General features: G+C 42.1%; 1 long non-coding RNA gene across 1 annotated transcript; it reads right to left on the bottom strand.

Annotated features, from left to right (window-relative positions):
• Positions 1 to 596: 596 nt before the first annotated feature.
• On the bottom strand, positions 597 to 4,450 carry LOC133477334 (uncharacterized). Its single transcript, XR_009788303.1, has 3 exons — positions 2,305 to 4,450; positions 1,149 to 1,628; positions 597 to 709 (listed from the first exon to the last, which is right to left on the bottom strand). It is a non-coding gene; the product is annotated as an uncharacterized LOC133477334 (long non-coding RNA).
• Between the last annotated feature and the right edge of the window lie 1,387 nt (positions 4,451 to 5,837).

Below are 5,837 nucleotides of genomic sequence, written 5' to 3'. Positions count from 1 at the left end.
TTTGGGGTGCTAGCTGTTGTTCATGTGAGATAGTTGTTGGTCATATGAGAGTGCAACAATATACAGTATGACAGCAATCTCCAACAAAGCGGTGTTTGCAAACTCAAGCACGTTGTCTATTTTTTATTTATTTTTTTCCTGACAAGTTGTCATTTTGGAGGTGAGGGTATTCCGCCTGACAGCTACGATACGTAAAATATGAGTTAATACTGCCACTTTATAGTATAGTACATTCCTTTGTCCTCACCGGCTATGTAGTGAATTTGGTCTCCATATCTGCCACTAACATCACACCAAGACATGCGGAGTGTGTCGATTTTGGCAATGAAAAATGTGCGTTCAAAAGGAAATTAGTTATTTACCAATTGCTGCAAAACGGACTGATATAATTGGAAATGACTGCCAGTTAAATTTTCTTAAGCGAAAAAAAATACATAAAATCAACTTGGTAGTGAAATATGGACCATTAAGACCCCATACCTCCTTTAATGTAATACCGTAGGCTTGCAGCGCTTCATGATAAGCAAAGTCTTTGTTGCACAATTTGCACTCAACTGCGCTCTTCTCCAGGCATTTTACAAAAGAAAACTTATCATCCAGCCTTCCAAGTAATGTGGTGCCATCTTTCATCATGTCATTAACCTGATTTTCTGGTGTGTTGATGCTGTCACTCATTGCATGCTGTGCGTCAGTGTTATCGAAAAACGTTCTGTGTTGCCAGGAATAGAGAACAAGAATAGTATTTTAGAATTGGTGTTTGTATTGATGTCAGTTCATAAAGAGTTTCAAAACCGACTAAAAATATTAATTGGCATACCATGGCAGTATCACGTGCAAGCACCAACTGCCGGAATAGACCGGAAGCGACGCCTGCGTTACTTTCGGTTTAGCGTAATTTTAAGTTTACCGTATTTTCACGACCATAAGGCGCACCGTATTAAATGGCGCAGTCTCAGTTACGGGGTCTATTTCTGTATTTAACACATACATAAGGCGTACCGTATTACTGGGCGCAGGCATGGTAAAACATACGCTAGCTTAAAACATACGGTAGCATGCATACACACTAAAACTATGTTTTTAAAGAGGCAGCGGGAGCAAAACTGAGTTCGGTTGTACTTTATTGAAGTATTTAACAATGTACTCACGTTATTTTTTGATCAACCCTCATCCACAAATCCATCAAAGTCATCATGTTCTGTATCCGAAATGAACAGCTGGGCAAGTTCTCCATCAAACACGCCAGGTTCCCTCTCATACTTGTCGGAGTCAGTGACGTTGCCGGGGGGCTGTTCAGCAATGATGCCGGCTTTCGCGAAAGCTCAGTCAAAGCAGATACCTTAGCCCAGGCGTCCACTTGTGAACCATGAATTTGTTGATCTTGAATTCTCTCGCGGCTGCTCGATTCCCATGTTCTTTCCGCGTAACTGATAGCTTGCAGTTTAAACTGCGCTTCGTAAGCGTGTCTCTTCGTAGGTGCCATTTTCGGGGGTCCTTAGCCAAACCCATGTTGTTTTGCACAATGCACATACTATATACCTAGTGGGGGCGTGCCTTTCGCGTCCTCCTTCACGCGCACCCTTCCCCCTTTAATGTCCGCATGCTGTCCTCAGTCACGTCCACCTTTCCTATATATAAGCAGGGTGTCAGCAGGAAATGCTCCCAGTCAGTCAAGCGGAGCGCTCATCAAAGTCACACAACAACATTTACAGATTTTGGAACTCGGTGCACACATAAGGCGCGCCGCATTATAAGGCGCCCCATCCATTTTGGAGAGAATTTAAGACTTTTAAGTGCGCCTTATGATCGTGAAAATACGGTAATCATTAAAATCAAGCTAATCTGTCTCGTAAAGGGGCACCACATCACTTTTTCTATGTATACAATTTAGGGAAAGTGACGAGAAACCTATCTATCAGACTCGTAATCTGAAGGTTGCTACACTTTATGAAATTTTGAGGTCTAGATGACAGAGGCTTACTTAAACTCACAACACATACAAAATACAAACAAGAGGGGAATTTTATAGAATATTTAATGACATCTACAAGGGATCTAGAGGGAAACACACAAAGGGGTCTAACTAAAGAAAGAAAATAAACATAATAATGATAAAGAAAAGAAAAATGGGGCAAGAAAGGGAAATAGAACATTGTCTGTTGGACTAAAGTTGATAACGCGAGCATTTAACGTGTCCATTCTGGACGGGGGAGAGAGAGAGGACAAAGTGGAGATTTTGTCTGGAGCTAGTTATTTCCCCGAAATTATTAGGCACTAATATTATACAGTCTGGCAAACACTTACAGTGTCTACTCACGAAGTAGAGCAGCTGGTGTCTGGGTGTGGTCTCTCTCTGGGCGTGTCTCAGGAAGCACGGAGACAGGTTTCGTTGAAGAAGAAAAAGAAGAAAACAAAACATAAGAGGCGGAAGATTAAAAATGGTTGTTCGTCACGCCTCCTTGGGAGAATATCCCAATATATCTCTCCCCGCCTTGGGTCCGGGGTCCGCTAGCACATTCGGAAAACTCACGTTTGGCTGGGAGCGTATCTGGGTAGCTCAGCAGCCACTGTTCCGGAGGCTTAGCAGCGGGGGTCCACGGAGGCTAGGGAGCCGGATCTCCATCCCCAAAGCCCGCGGTTACCGAGGCGTGTGCCCGAACCAAAAAAAAAGGGCAAAGGGGGGAGGGGTGGCCGAGGCCAGACAGAACACGAAGAGAGCAAAAACAAACGAGAGAAAAACACAAGCGAGCCAAGAAGGCGGGAGGCAGGAGTTAAATACCCCAGGGGCGGGGCGTTTTCAAGAGGGACGGAGAAACCTGGAAAAGACCACAACTATCAGCTTGAATATAGACACCAATTTTGACCCATAAAATGGGTTTAAAATCATATATTAATATAACTCCAACTTTGTACTCTTTACTCACAGGTCAAACATATTGAGTGACAGTTTAAACTTTAGTTTTGGCCAATCAACTGCTTATGGTTCAAATCACATTTCATGCTGCTTGGAGTCAAATCAAGACAAAGAGTTCTCAAAATCTCGCAATTGCGCTTGTAAAGTTGACACACTGACACAGACATCAAGGCATACATTTGGAATATTTCTGCAGACTTCGTAAAATATCAAAACAGACATTTATCCTTGGTTAAACATCAAATGAGAGTTCACGGGTTGCAGTACAAACGCCATTGGGTGGCACCTTTTGTGCAAATTTGGATATTAAACCTCCGGGCACTCCGGTTTTCTCTCACATCCCAAAAACATGCATGCTAGGTTAATTGACAACTCTAAATTGCCTGTAGGTGTGAATGTGAGTGTGAAAGGTTGTTTGTCTGTATGTGCCCTGCAATAGGCTGGCAACCAGTTCAGGGTGTACTCCTCCTCCTGCCCGATGTTAGCTGGGATAGGCTCCAGCACGCCCGCGACCCTAGTGAGGAGAAGCGGCTCAGAAAATGGATGGATGGATAGATTGTTGCTGTATTTGCATTCCATCGTCGATCGGTCCCTTTTGGCCTGTTGTGAGTTCAATCAAAGAAAGGACTCTTTGATGACAGTAAACCAAGATTTCGAGGGGACCTGCAAATTAATTTAGGGTCCTTCTTGTGGGAGTCTCACAGCAGGGCGGCTTCGAAGGATGCAGTTTATCAAACCGTGGGGAGTCAGTGTTTCACCTCAGTTTGCAGGGAGCATGTCTGCTACAACTTCAATGGAAAAACATTTCAGTTGGCTATAAAGCTCATTATTTTGAACGGCACTGCTCTGTATCCTACTGTCATGAATGTATGTTATATGCTTGCGCATGCTCACTTTGGAAAAAAAAAATTCATCTGGTGGAGACTATTGGATCTACTGCACAGATGATGTTACTGGGAAACAAGGATGGCTGCATGACGCAAATGTCCATGGTTATTATTATTATAAGTAGTAGTAGTAGTAGTAGTAGGAGTATTATACACACATCCCTACATGTTTGAGGTGCAAAAATACATCTGCTTAAAGCCGCCTGTGGCTGGATTATATTACACCAAGTCGTCGCAGGGCTTTCTACGCCCTGACGAGAGGTGCTTGACATCAGTTAGCTTTGGAGCTAACAGGCTACAGGAGGCTCGAGCAGTCAACAGTTTATTAACAGAGCGACACACGTTATTCAGCCTGTGGCTCACACGAGCTGACAGATATTTGAGCACATATCTCCTGCTAAGTTACATACCAAAAAGTTTGGCGTAACACAAAACACAAAACACATAACTCATAGGAATTTAAATTATGGCACACAGCCATAGCAAAGGAAATTTGTTGATATGGCGCATTTCATACACAAGGTAACTCAATGTGCTTTAGATGATTAAAAGCATTTAAAACAAGAAACAAAAAAGAAAAGAAAAAAGAGCTTATAAACATTTAAAACAAAGAGAAACAAGTAAAAGTACAATTAAAACAGCGTACATTGCGAGAAATATCATTTAAAAATGGAAATGCTCTAAAAAGCATGAGAAAAATAGGAGTTTTTAACCTGGACTTAAAAACATTCACACTTGGTGCTGACGTCACTTCTGTTGGCAACTTATTCCATTTGTGTGCAGCATAATAGCAAAATGCTGCTTCACCATGTTTGCTTTGAACTCTGTGCTCCACTAGTTGACCTGAGTCTATCTATTTCATTTAGTGATTTATAGACCAGTAGCAGAACTTTGAAATCTATTCTAAAGCTGACCGGGAGCCAGTATAGAGACTTTAGAATTGGAGTAATATGTTGTGACCTCTTTGCTCTGGTCAGAACCCGAGCTGCAGCATTCTGAATGAGCTGCAGCTCATTCATGCTCTTTTGGGGGATTCCAGTCAGAAGACCATTACAATAGTCAAGTCTACTTGAGATAAAAGCGTGGATGAGCTTCTCCTGGTCTGCTTGGTACATGCAAGCCTTCACTCTGGATATGTTCTTCCGATGGTTGAAGGCAGTTTTTAGTAATTGATTTAATATGACTGTTGAAAGTCAGGTCAGAATCTACAACCCCAATTCCAATGAAGTTGGGATGTTGTGTTAAACATAAATAAAAACAGAAAACAATGATTTGCAAATCATATTCAACCTACATTTAATTGAATACACTTTCAAGACAAGATATTTAAACTTTATTGTTTTTAGCAAATAATCATTAACTTAGAATTTTAGGGCTGCAGCACGTTCCAAAAAGCCTGGTACAGGTGGCAAAAAAGAAAGTTGAGGAATGCTCATCAAACACATGTTTGGAACATCCCACAGGTGAACAGCCTAATTGCTAACAGCTGGGTGTCATGATTGGGTATAAAACGAGCTTCCCTGAATTGCTCAGTCATTCACAAGCAATGATGGGGCGAGGTTTACCTCTTTGTGAACAAGTGCGTGAGAAAATAGTCGAACAGTTTAAGGACAATGTTCCCCAACATAGAATTGCAAGGAATTTAGGGATTTCATCATCTACGGTCCATAATATCATCAAAAGGTTCAGAGAATCTGGAGAAATCACTGCATGTTAGCGGCAAGGCCGAAAACCAACATTGAATGCCCGTGACCTTCAATCCCTCAGGCGGGACTACATCAAAAACTGACATTAATGTGTAAAGGATATCACCACATAGGCTCAGGAACACTTCAGAAAACCAATGTCAGTAAATACAGTTCGGTGCTACATCTGTAAGAGCAACTTGAAACTGTACTATGCAAAGCAAAAGCCATTTATCAACAACACCCAGAAACGCCACCGGCTTCTCTGGGCCCGAGCTCATCGGAGATGGACTGATGCAAAGTGGAAAAGTGTTCTGTGGTCCGACGAGTCCACATTTCAAATTGTTTTTG

Source organism: Phyllopteryx taeniolatus, chromosome 4 (assembly GCF_024500385.1).
Source record: "Phyllopteryx taeniolatus isolate TA_2022b chromosome 4, UOR_Ptae_1.2, whole genome shotgun sequence".
NCBI lineage: Eukaryota > Metazoa > Chordata > Actinopteri > Syngnathiformes > Syngnathidae > Phyllopteryx > Phyllopteryx taeniolatus.
This window is presented reverse-complemented; position numbering and strand designations above follow the sequence as displayed.